The sequence below is a fragment of the Helianthus annuus genome, chromosome 13, assembly GCF_002127325.2.
Source record: "Helianthus annuus cultivar XRQ/B chromosome 13, HanXRQr2.0-SUNRISE, whole genome shotgun sequence".
In the NCBI taxonomy this organism is placed as follows: Eukaryota; Viridiplantae; Streptophyta; class Magnoliopsida; order Asterales; family Asteraceae; genus Helianthus; species Helianthus annuus.
In genome coordinates this window covers 109,232,387-109,246,356 of record NC_035445.2, presented here as the reverse complement: position 1 = coordinate 109,246,356, position 13,970 = coordinate 109,232,387, and positions in this window count along the sequence as shown.

Sequence of the window (13,970 nt, the reverse complement as noted above, 5' to 3'; positions counted from 1 at the left end):
GGGTAAATTCCCATCTTCATCAGAAAAAGTAAGACCCAATTGAATCGATTTCAACATATCAACATTATCCTTTAAAGTCACATAATTATAATCATTAATATTCTTAAACTATGCCAATGGACGAAGAACAACACCAGGAAACCATTATCCATTGCAATAAAAGGGTAATTGCAGGATCATTTTCAGACCCGAACGAGTCGTTCAAAAGAGTTTTTGCTCAATACGAAAGGCAGAAACAGACGTATCAAGTTGATTCAGCTTGAGATTCACTTTAAATGTCTTGTTTATTGATATAACAGCTTTTTACAGCGAGTAGACACTTCGGCAGCAGTTCGGTACTGAAACCGGAAAGTTACAAATGAGATCATCAAGGCACCTATTTATAGGCAGACCTATTCCGTGCGAAACCACTCAAGCGAAATAGCCAGGCTATTTTGTACGAAATGACAAAGTCATTTTGTGCGAAATACCTTGTCCTAGTTCGTATGAAATAAGCTTCTAATATGTTTTCTCGAATTTCATGCCCTGATCTATCTAGACTAATACAAGACTCGATACAAGACGAAGTCGACAGACATATGCACCAACAGACTTCCCCTTGGATGTTGACGAAGTCTTCAGTGTCGAGTCTTCAATCTCCAGTCTTTATCAGTCTTCCCGTTCTCTCCCGAAATATCTGACAATGTAAATTATCCTCAATCTCTCTCTTCTCTTTTCATCCGCACCAACAGATAACCTCCCCTTGGATGTTGATCTTCAAAGAATCAGAATCGCAATCTGGCTCTCAAGCTTTCTAATTCTCTTGATCAGATCTCTTGATTCCTTAATTTCATCAGCATCAGCAACTTGTGTGAACCTGGCTTTTAGCATCTTCAGACTCCCCCTATCGATGAGCTGGGATCGTAGTCTGGTTTTTATAGAATCAGGATCGTGACCTGGCTCTCTCTTCAAGTATCAAAACCTGGCTAACCTGCACAATCTCTTCCTCACAATAAATTTCACAAATTTAAAATTTGATAAATTTATATATCACACGTAAGTATCAATCAACCAAGAAATGTTTTTACAACTTTAATCTCTAATGAACCACATGTAGAAATAACATTTTTCTTTTCAAACAATTTTTTCATCTCAAATAAACTCTCCCAAACCAAATGTTCATCAGGTTTAGCACTTAGAATTTTGAAAATCAGTTTTTCAACATCAGTGATCGAAAATAAAATGAAATAAAATCTTTTTGGATTTTTTTTAAACTTTATGCTAAAACACACTAAAATCTTTTTTGATTTTTGCTTATCAAGAAAACAGCAAAGACATATTTACATACAATATTTTTGTGAGTTTGCGTAAGAGGATCATATCAGTTTATGAGACAAATCACTAACACCGTTAAGCTTTATACATTTTAAGTTCTAAACAATTCACTTAGATTGTCAGTATACTGATCCACTTAATTTTTCACACAAAGTTCAATTGTTCCGAGATACGAGATTAGTGTTTTAGGCACTTAAACTTATTCGTGTGTCCCACCTCAGAATATACTCCCATATCCAGACTTCTACATTCAGTCTTACAGGTGAATGTACACTAATGATATCTGTAAACGGGTAATGCGAGACCATGAGAGCTCAGGTTAGAACTTCCGTTCGTACAAAGAGATGATGGCTCGACTTTAGGTGTGTCCCGTTTGGGGATCTTTTCTTAAACAGCACATGATTAACATTTTTCAATGTTTCATCATTTTTTGTACTGAGGGCTAGCTTTAAGATTAAAGCTTTTACAAAGTATTATACGAGGACTAGGCTATTGCTCCCGCAAAATCAGAAGTCCTGGTATAATACCCCAGATATCACCACACATAAAGACCTAGTATGTCAGAAATAGAAAATCTTTCAAACTAGATTTCGGGGGTTACCCATATATCCGAGAGATGTTCCCCACGATATAAGTAAGCTTTTTGTATTTATGTTTATATCTCGAAAACAATCTACTGAATGTATAAAAACCTACTGACACATCCGCAGTGAGACCGTTTATCACAATTTTGACTTTACAATTCTTTAGCGTGCTGTGATAGTCCACTGATGTACTATCATTTCCTCTTTTTCTCAACAAAACCCTTTTTCATTTTATCATGTTTTTGGATTTTTCAACTTTTCTAATGTTTTTGGATTTTCTGAAATTTCTTACTCCTTCTAAAATTCAAAACCATTAAAAGAAAATTGAAAATAAACTTTACAAGTAAAGTGACAACTGTTGTGAATTGCTTCAATTCGCCATTCTCTTGGCATGAACAATCAGAACTCCCCCTTACAACAAACTATTTTCCCATTATGATTTCAAAACACTTAATTTTGTTTTCATCAAAATGGTTTTTCCGGAAAATTAGTTTTGTTGATTTTACCACTTGTAGGGAATGGGATATACTCATCACATTGTTTAAACAACCATTTGTTATGAAAAAATTAACAAATTTAGGTTCTACCAACAAATACCACTTGTAGGAAATCAAGTACAACTTAATGTCACTGATTAATCAGTTGTAGATCGAAATATCTCAGTTACCAACCTGTGAATTTCTCAAAAAAGATGCGATTCCTACTCCCAATTACCAACCTGAGATTTCTGGCAAGTCAGGATTTTACTTATGAAAAACTTCCATCCAAGCCTGACCAAACTTGGATGTGACCTCTTCAGTTTCACTTGGGGTGTAAGTTTCCTTCTTTGATTCATAAAAATCTTTTACTCCTTTCACCTTTCCATCAATCATTTTCCCAAAAATATGTTTAACTTTCCCATTAAATGCCTTTTCGACATCAAATTCTTTCTTCTCAGAATAGAATTGATTCGAAATCTCAATTTTTCCAATTTTTTGTTTAAAATTTTCAGCTCGCAATGGTGGAAAATTGACATCATCCATTGAAGGAATTGATTTTTCATCTTTTAAATCAACTTGTGGCTCCTCTGACTTTGTGGAATCAGATTCATTGCCAGATTTCACATCAGATTTCTTAACAACCCATGTTTGGTTGTCAAGATTTCCCCTTCGTTTGTAAAACCTTTTTGAACACTCTCCAACTTCATATGTTGAGTTTTTGAAAACTTTGAACTTTTCAGTTGGTGGTTCGGTCTTATCAACAACTTTCTCTTTAAGTTTAGAAACAACTTCCTGTTTGGCTTTGGTTGCCATTGAACAATTCCAGGCAATATGACCAACTTCTTGACAATGATAACAGGTTCTTGTTTCCCTTTTCTGATTAGCTGCATTCTTTGCATACTTTTGCTTTTCTGCAAGAAATGTCTTGTTTGATTTCTTCCAGAATGAACTCTTTGCTTCTTCCTCAGAATTTGTCCCTGAAACAAATTTAGTTTTTGTTTTATAAATTTTCTCAATGTTATGATTTTCCAAGGAAATAAAACCAAGACCTTTCTTTTTGAAATTACCGTTATGGTTTGCTTTCTTTTGAAAACTAGAACCAGAACCGTAACCTTTTTTTCTTGTTCAATCTTTGTTGAACCCTTGAAGTGTATTTTTTAGGTTTTTCATTAAGATGTGAGTAAATTGTCATTTTAGTCCCTGAGTTTTGTCCAAATTTGCCATTTTAGTCCAAATAGTTTTTTTTTGCCTCTGGGTCCCTGACTTTTCCCTTTTGTTGCCATTTTGATCACATACACTAACTCCATCCAAAAACTCCATCTTTAACCAGGGGTACTTTGGGGATTTCATTTTAAATGTTTTCAATTGCCATTTCCAATTCCAAAAAATCAAAAAAATTCCAAAAAACTCTAAAAAATAATAAAAATTTTAAAAAATCATAAAAATTCTAAAAAATCCAAAAAATCCGTTTTGGCGTGAACCGTTTCGAACCCGAACCATTTCGAGCTGAACCGTTTCGACGCGGACCGTTTCGACCCGTACCGTTTCGACCCGAACCGTTTTGAGCTGAACCGTTTCGACGCGAACCGTTTCGACCGTACCGTTTCGAGCTAAACCGTTTCGACGCGAACCGTTTCAACCCGTACCGTTTCGAGCTGAACCGTTTCGATGTGAACCATTTCGAGCTGAACCGTTTCGAGCCGAACCGTTTCGAGCCGAACTGTTTCGAGCCGAACCGTTTCGAGCCGAACCGTTTCGAGCCGAACCGTTTCGACGCGAACCGTTTCGACCCGTACCGTTTCGACCTGAACCGTTTCGAGCTGAACTGTTTCGACGCGAACCGTTTCGACCCGTACCGTTTCGACGCGAACCGTTTCGACCCGTACCGTTTCGACCCGAACCGTTTCGAGCTGAACCGTTTCGACGCGAACCGTTTCGACCCGTACTGTTTCGAGCTGAACCGTTTCGAGCTGAACAGTTTCGACGCGAACCGTTTCGAGCTGAACCGTTTCGACGCGAACCGTTTCGACCCGTACCGTTTCGACCCGAACCGTTTCGACCCGTACCGTTTCGACCCGAACCGTTTCGAGCTGAATCGTTTCGACGCGAACCGTGCCTCGAAACGGTACGGGTTGAAACGGTTCAGCTCGAAAAGGTACGGGTCGAAACGGTTTGGGTCGAAACGGTACGGGTCGAAATGGTTCGCGTCGAAACGGCTCAGCTCGAAACGGTACGGGTCGAAACGGTTCGCGTCGAAACGGCTCAGCTCGAAACGGTTCGGGTCGAAACGGTACGGGTCGAAACGGTTCGCGTCGAAACGGTTCAGCTCGAAACGGTTCGGGTTCGAAACGGTTCACGCCGAAACGGATTTTTTGTATTTTTTTAGAATCTTTATGATTTTTTAGAATTTTTATTACTTTTTAGAATTTTTTGGAATTTTTTTGATTTTTTGGAATTGGATCAAAATGGCAATTGAAAACATTTAAAATGAAAATCCCCAAAATATCCCTGGTTAAAAATAGAGTTTTTGGATGGAGTTAGTGTATGTGATCAAAATGGCAACAAAAGTGAAAAGTCAGGGACCCAGATGCAAAAAAAAACTATTTGGACTAAAATGGCAAATTTGGACAAAACTCAGGGACTAAAATGGCAATTTACTTTTAAGATTTACATCTTTTATTTCAGAAATATTAATTTCTATTAATTTGAAAACCTTTTTAATCTTTTCAATTTGAACACTTCTTATTGGAAATTCCTCATCAGAATATAATTTCCTGAATTAATCAAAGTATATGCCACTTTGATTAGTTCGTCACTCAAATTAGATTTTGATAATAGAAAATCTTTACTGTAAACCCTTTTGATCGATGGTTTTGAACTGTTGACCGATGAACTTGAACTTCCAGACTCAATTTTTGACTCCGACTCCTCATCCTTATCCAACACCTGATCGACCACTTTCTTTATTAACTCAGACTCATGATCAGTGTCAGACGATGTGAATGTGACGTCAATATTATCTGGTAATTCATCAGTTGTTTCGGACTTTAACTTTATATTGACTGCCTTTTTAACTTGCTCCTCATTTGGTTTTCTAGGAGAATAACCTTCCTAGATCGGAGGCGGACACTTGTTATAACTGACACTTTGTTTCTTACCAGTATCCTTCTCTTTCGTTTTCTTGTCTTGAAATGCTTCTAAACCTGCAACAGTTGGATAAATTCTGTCAATCAAATAATCAGAACTGGAATAACTCTGCAGTAATCTTCTGATTCTTTCATTTTCAATTTTCTCAGTTTCCAACTCTTGCTTCAACTTTGCACATTCTTCAATGTAATGATTGATAGCCTTCTGCTTGGACATCATCACCGCTTTCATCATGGTTAAAGCATCTTCTCTTTCAGAGTTAGTCTTTTGCAGACTATTCACTGTCCTGTTCAACACATCATATGACTCTTTCACGTAATTAACATCAAACAATAATCACTCCTTCATCTTCTCAAGCTCATTAAACTTCTCGTCTTTTTCTTCACACTGTTTGCATGATTCTAAACACTTTCGACAAGGTTTAATGACTTCAACAATCTTCTCGACTTCAGCAATTTTCTCGACTGCAACTATTTTCTCGACTACCTTCTCAGCTTCAATCACCTTTTCAGCAACTTGAACCTCTTCACACTGTTCATGCTTCTTATCCTGAACTACATTCTTTGCTTCTCGCTTCTTCTTTAGTTTCTCCACTCTATCTGCAAAGTAAAATAGAAAACATTCAGGAGATAAACTAATTTTTCCAATATTAATTTGCATTTCTTCTTCATCATCACTGCTATCAGTTGATGATTGATCAAATAATGTTGTTGAATTTTCTTCCGAAGATACAAATTCTTCATCTTGATTCTTTGTATCATCATCAAACACTTTCATCCATTCCTTCATCAAATCCGGCTCTTCAACTATTTGTGTAATTAAAGCTCCTAACTTTGATTCAGGTGGAATGTATTTGTCCCAACTGAAACCTTCAGCCACTTTTTCATCGTCTTGATCTATTATCCCATAATAAGCTTTCTTCTTTTCGTCGTCAATCTGTTTAGCATTTGATGATGATGGTTGTTGTTGATGCGGCTGTTGAGCAAGTTGAAGATAAATTGCTTTCTGATAATAATCATTGTTGCCGAACGGATTCTTAGCTCCACTTGCTTCTCGATCGGTACATTCCCTCTTTAAATGTCCTTTTTCCCTGCATCAAAAACAAGTAACTTTAGATTTATCAAAACCCAAAGTGGAAACATATGCATCTCTAAAATCATCTCCTCCTGTAATCATTTTAAATTTTTCAGCACTTCTTAACATACTCGCTAAGCACCACTTGATATCCATAAGCTCCATTTCCTCAGCATCTATCTGGTTGTAATCCTCTTTTGTCAACATAGGATTTCCGATCCTTCCAGCAACCAATCCCTCATAAGATTCTAACACTGCAGCAAGTAATGCCATATGATTTTTAGCCACTTCTTCAGAAAAACTTTGACCATTTGGAAGATTTAATGCAATGTTGCATTGTATCACATAACCATTTCCATTTTTTGAGCTTTGGAACTGATGACTTGAGGTTGAAACATTCGGACTAACACTCGGATATGAAGAAAATCTACTACTGCTGTTTGAACTTTGATTTACTGATCCAGATGAGTTTTCTGCACTGAAAGCAGTTTGGACCTTTGGGCTTGCTTCAACATCCTGAACAATTCCTTTATAGTACATCTTAATGTCTTGCTGACCACTTGGATTGTTCATCCTAGCAATCTTTTGCTGCTCAAGATCTTGTCCTTCAATCTTTTTGATACGCGCAAAATGCAACATATAAATTATATCAATTGTGGCATAAAACTAACCCTTTTTAGTACTAATGTTGGAAAAAGTGTGCTTTTGCCTTCCTTTTGTATTTTCAGTATTAAATGAGCTCAAATTAACAAAAGAAGCAAAAAGACAGCAAAATCTAACATAAATACAAGAAAAGGGACAAAAGTGGATTGCCCGACCCCTCGACATCATCCTCCTAAGCAAAACAAAGAAGGCAGAAGACTGAACACGCCCCGTGCTCAGCGAGCACGGGGCCGTGCCCAAGAAGCAGCAAAAAAGACAAACTAATAGAAGCTTCTATTGCCCACCACGGGGCCGTGCCCAATGGACATGGGGACATGGTCAGCTGAGCACGGGGTCGTGCCCAAGAAGCAGCAAAAAAGACAAACTAATAGAAGCTTCTATTGCCCACCACGGGGCCGTGCCCAATGGACATGGGGACGTGGTCAGAGTACTGCAGGCGCCTTTATTGTAATTGCGAATTACAATTAATGAAGAGAGAGAGTGTCAGACGAACACGTGGCCGTGCCCAGCGGGCACGGGGCCATGCCCAGGCTTCTGTTCAGCCTATAAATAGGAATGCTTGGAGCCATTTCAACTCATCCCTTGGCACACCATGTGACAACTCGAATTTCCAAGATTCCTATTTCACATTTATTGCACGTTCATGTATTGTTTGGTTGTTTAATTGCACAAATAATTGGCTATGGAATTGTATACGTTTCGATTCAATGAAGTGTATTGTGTGTTTGTGCAAGGTTATGTGTTAATCGTGATAGACTTGTCAAATGCATAAACATGGTGGTGAAACTGTGAAACTGTTTGAGATGGTGTAATATTGTAAAATATAATAATTAAGGGTGTGTAGAGTTATTAGTGAAACTTATATGATACTTAACCCTAATCCCTTGTTCACTAATCATTTTCACAAAAACCAAAGCACGTACATTCACTTTCTTTGGCAATCATCATCACCATCATCATTGGCACAAGATAATCATCACTCTTGATTCCTCTTTCTTTAGAATCATTCAAGGGAACCGTTTACTGATTGTTTGATTGTATCAATTCTTGATTATTAGGACACTTGTAAACCCTAGCTTTCATATGATGGTTCTGTGCTTTGATTGATTCTGATTACTGATTGAATTCTGATGATTGAGAAATGAATTAGATTAGTGTGTAATCAATTGCCTGATGTTAAGATACAAGTCATGATAGAATGATTGATTGATAAGTGATTTCTGTTCTGCTAATGTATGAGTTAGGGTTTCTTGATCGCATGAACGTAAGTGTAACTGTCCCAATGATTCTGTGTATTAGCTTTGGAAATCACGTATGTTAAAGTTCGGAGTAAATAGTCAGAGTTTTGTGAATGAAAGTGATTGTTTGTCTGAGTTTTATGTTATCATACATTGTCCGAATTTTAAAGAGGTTAACAAGGATCCGACTTTTGTAAGTTAAACACTAAGTCCGACCTTTATGAGCATCACAAGATAATCTGACCTTTTGAGATGGGCTTGGTCCGAGTTTCTGGACCTAGAAGCCTTGTCCGACCTTTGTTATGTAAATAATGTCTGACTTTTGTTTATGTAAATAATGTCCGACTTTTGTATAAGCTTCAAGGGATCCGAGTTTTTTAAAAGATGCAAGGTCCGACTTTTATTTGTAAGGATAGAGGTCCGACCTTTAATTGTGAGCCTCCCCCATGGTCCGACTTTTAACCCTCCCCCATGACCCTGTCCGAATTTTAAACCCCCCACACCGTTGTCCGAGTTTCATAGGGGGTGTGAGGGTCCGAGTTTTGTGAGCCCCTCCTCTTGTCCGACTTTTGGCAAGAGACAAGGGCAACCGACTTTTGTTTTTTGTTACCATCCGAGTTCTTGTTTAAATGATGCTGCCCGAACTTTTATTACATGATGGAGTCCGAGCTTTAATTTAAATCAATTGGCCCGAAGTTTTGCTTGCACATGTTGTTTGAGTTATGCTTTGATGGTTATGCCCTGAGTTCTGATTATACTTGAATAGACTGTGTGTTTATGATGTTAAGTTCAGTAACTTGTATGAGAAACAACATGCTACTATACCTTACCTGCATGAGATTAAATGATATTGTACTTTACTGAATGACATCGTATGCACGAACCACCTTTATCATATCATTTCGTACGCATTGAACGCATATAACACAATTGCTTGGATATTAAAGACTCGTAAACCCTAATTGTTTGCAAACACTTATATCGTATCATGTGCAATATATCCTAGGTCGTGTGTAACGGACTTAGACATTTACTAAACCTTAGAAGCAATAACATACCGAGCAAACCAAGGTGAGTTCACATTCTAATAAGGCATGGGATTCCCAAGGGCTTGGGAATGGGATTGAAGGAATGAGATTGTCTAGATTCGTACATACACTGTTACTAGACTACCATACCATCGTCCTCGGTTGTGAAGGACACATACGTAAAACCTACGTATACTTATGCTACTCACTATCCTCAGGTTGCGAAGGACACTCACGTAAAACTTACGTGAACTTATACTCACTACTGCCTCGGTTGTGTCAGGCACTTACGTAAAACCTACGTAAACCCCCGCGTACCCCTATCCTCGGTTGTGAAGGATACTTACGTAAAACCTACGTAAAGTAGTACGTATTACTGTTCTCGGGATATGTAGAACACTTATGGTTACGAATAGTCTAGTGGTTATACAACATAGGAAGCCCCCACCAATAGAACGTACTACCGGCCCAGTAGAGCCACATGTTACAAACGAACTTACTATTACGCATTTACTTCCTGTGAACTCGCTCAACTAGTTGTTGATCCTCTGTTACATGCCTTGCAGGTCGTTAGGTACATGGAGTTTGCACAGGGAGGAGCTGGTCGTTGTGGGCACAGATCGTGAATGTTTTGTTAAACACTTTATGACATTTCATACTTTATTATGTTGGGTTTTACTTATATGCTTCCGCTAAACAATGATAACTTACTTATGTGTTGGAACACCTTTCATATGGATTTGGTTTGGTTTAATAGCAATTACTTTTACTATATATATTGTTCTATATGATTGGTGGCTTGATCCTGGTCAGTCACGCTCCCAAGCGGTGATACTCCACAGGTGGATTTTGGGGGTGTGACAGATTGGTATCAGAGCCATTGGTTATAAAGAACTTGGTTTTAATATGGGAAAACGTTTTTACTAAAACCAGACTATAACCAGAACAGTGCTCTCAACGATCCACAACGACGCTTCGCTCCACGTGCAAGACTCAACATCCTAGGTAATAAGGTTTATGTTTATTGCCTACATGCTAGAATTACATAGAACTTTGCTCGTAGTATGCTTAAATTACATTGCTCACTATTTGTTATTGCTTGAGAACACCTATGTGCTTACACTCTTCTGTCATCGCACTACTCGCGAACCATTCTCACTTACACTACTTTTACTATGAAGATCATGTCTGGACGTGTGAACATGACTCAAGACCAGTTGATGGCACTTATCAATGAACGAGTAGCTGCGGCACTTGCAGCTGCAAACGCAGGAGGTATACCCTGCAGTCGTAACTCATCCTAGGATCTTTAGATCCTTCGTTCCTAATCAACTCTTATGTTTAACCACATTCTGTTCTTACACATTAGGTCAACACGTTCAGCAACCTGTGTGTACATTCAAGAACTTCATGGACTGTCGTCCTAGCACGTTCAGTGGCACGGAGGGAGCGGTTGGACTCCTTCACTGGTTCGAAAAGCTCGAGTCTGTGTTCGAGATGTGTGAATGCCCTGAGGCTCGCAGGGTGAAATACGCCACTGGTACATTGGAAGGAATCGCGTTAACTTCGTGGAACGCGCAAGTGCAGATCTTAGGGTTGGTAGCTGCTAACGCCACCACTTGGAATGATTTCAAGGAACTGATCAAAAGGGAATACTGCACTCGGGAAGACATTCATAAGTTGGAAGACGAGCTGTATCATTTGAAAATGGTTGGGTCAGAGATCGAAGCTTATACTAAACGGTCGAATGAGCTGGCCGTGCTATGCCCAACTATGGTGGACCCTCCAATTAAGCATATTGAGTTGTATCTCAAGGGTTTGGCGCCAGAAATTCAGAGCCATGTGACATCGGCTAATCTTGACAACATTCAGGCTATTCAACGCCTTGCGCATCGCCTCACAGATCAGGCAGTGGATCAGAACAGGCTGCCCAAATGTATCAGCGCTACTACTACCGCTACTACTTCTGCTACACTTGCTACTCCCAGTGACAACAAGAGAAAATGGGATGGGGATTCCAGCAAGGGATCAGCTTCAGTTCAGTCACAGGTTCAGCAGCGAAAGACTGACAGTTATCAGAGTCCCAGTCAGCACTCTTCAGGTAGCCACAGACAGGGCGGATATCGAGGGAACCTCCCAAAGTGTAATAACTGCAACAGACACCACAGTGGCCAGTGTAACAAGGGTCGCTGTCAAAGATGCCTCAAGATGGGTCATAAGGCCAAGGATTGTAGAAGCCCTCGGCCTGCGAACCAGAATCAGCAGCAGCCACAAGCACAGTAGAATCAGCAACAGGGCAACAAGGGGTGTTTTCATTGCGGTGCTGAAGGTCACTTCAAAAGGCACTGCCCTCAGCTAAACAGGAACCAGAACAACAACAATAACAACAATCAGGGAAATGGCAAAAACAACAATGGTGGGAACAACAACGGTAATGAAGCAAGGGGTCGTGCATTTGTGTTGGGGCAGGGTGATGCCAGAAATGATCCCAACGTAGTTATGGGTAAGTTTCTTCTCGACGATATTTATGTTACTGTTTTGTTTGATTCGGGTGCGGATACGAGTTATATGTCTTTGAAAATGAGTAAATTGTTAAAACGTACACCAACACCCCTAAACACCAAACATGTCGTAGAACTAGCAAATGGTAAAAGTGTAGAAGCCACGCATGTAGTCAAGGGTTGTAACATCGTTCTAGCGGGTCAGGCCTTCTCGATTGATCTTATTCCAATAGTTCTAGGTAGTTTCGACATCGTCATCGGCATGGATTGGTTGTCCAAGCAGCAAGCAGAGATCTTATGTAAGGAGAAGATCATTCGTATTCCTCGTTCGGGTAAAGAACCTCTTGAAGTTCAAGGCGACAAGAGTGGTGCAGTGGTTGGCATTATCTCTTTCTTGAAGGCTCAGAAATGTTTACGAAAGGGGCATACTGCCATTTTGGCACTTGTTACTGATGCATCGAAGACAGAGAAAAGAATAGAGGATATTCCAGTTGTACGCGAATTCCCTCAAGTGTTTCCTGAAGATTTACCTGGTCTACCGCCTCATCGCCAGGTCGAGTTTCAAGTTGAACTAGCTCCAGGAGCAGCACCAATAGCCCGCGCACCGTATCGTTTAGCTCCAACTGAACTGGAGGAACTGTCTAAGCAACTACAAGAGCTCTTGGATAAGGGCTTCATTCGTCCAAGCTCTTCGCCTTGGGGAGCTCCAGTACTATTCGTGAAAAAGAAGGATGGCACTTTCAGGATGTGCATAGACTACCGTGAGCTGAACAAGGTCACAGTGAAGAACCGCTATCCTCTTCCTCGTATTGACGAATTATTCGACCAGTTGCAAGGGTCGAGTTACTACTCCAAGATTGATCTAAGGTCTGGTTATCATCAGCTGAGAGTCCGGGATGAGGACGTTTCCAAGACAGCATTCAGAACTCGCTACGGTCACTACGAGTTTCTAGTCATGCCATTTGGGCTGACGAACGCGCCTGCAGTTTTCATGGATCTTATGAACAGGGTGTGCAAACCCTATCTTGACAAGTTCGTCATTGTCTTCATCGACGACATTCTGATCTACTCCAAGAGTCAGGAGGAACACGAGCAGCACTTACGTCTTATCTTGGAACTTCTTCGAAAGGAACAATTGTACGCCAAGTTTTCAAAATGCGACTTCTGGCTTCGTGAAGTCCACTTCTTAGGCCATGTGGTGAACAGGGATGGGATTCATTTCGATCCATCCAAGATAGATTCGATCAGGAACTGGCCTGCACCGCGTACACCAACGGAAATACGCCAATTCTTGGGTTTGGCGGGGTATTACAGACGGTTCATTAAAGATTTCTCCAAGATCGCACAGCCGCTTACAATGCTGACACAGAAAGGTGTTACTTATCGTTGGGGTAATACACAAGAAACGGCTTTTCAGTAGCTGAAGGATAGGCTTTGCAGCGCAACTATTCTCTCATTGCCAGAGGGCACGGATGATTTTGTGGTCTATTGTGACGCGTCGATACAGGGACTTGGTTGTGTATTGATGCAGCGGGATAAGGTTATTGCTTACGCTTCTCGTCAACTCAAGGTTCACGAACGGAACTACACGACGCACGATTTAGAGCTGGGAGCTGTTGTTTTCGCACTCAAGATATGGCGACACTACCTGTACGGTACCAAGTGCACAATTTACACCGATCACAGGAGTCTCGAGCATATCTTCAAGCAGAAGGAATTGAACATGCGTCAACGACGATGGGTCGAGTTACTTAATGATTACGAATGCGCCATCAAGTACCATCCAGGCAAAGCCAATGTTGTGGCTGACGCTCTCAGTCGAAAAGACACTCTACCTAGGCGTGTACGAGCTTTGCAGCTCACCATTCAGTCTAGTCTTCCTGTACAGATACGAGATGCTCAGGTGGAAGCATTGAAACCAGAAAACGTAAAGGCTGAAACT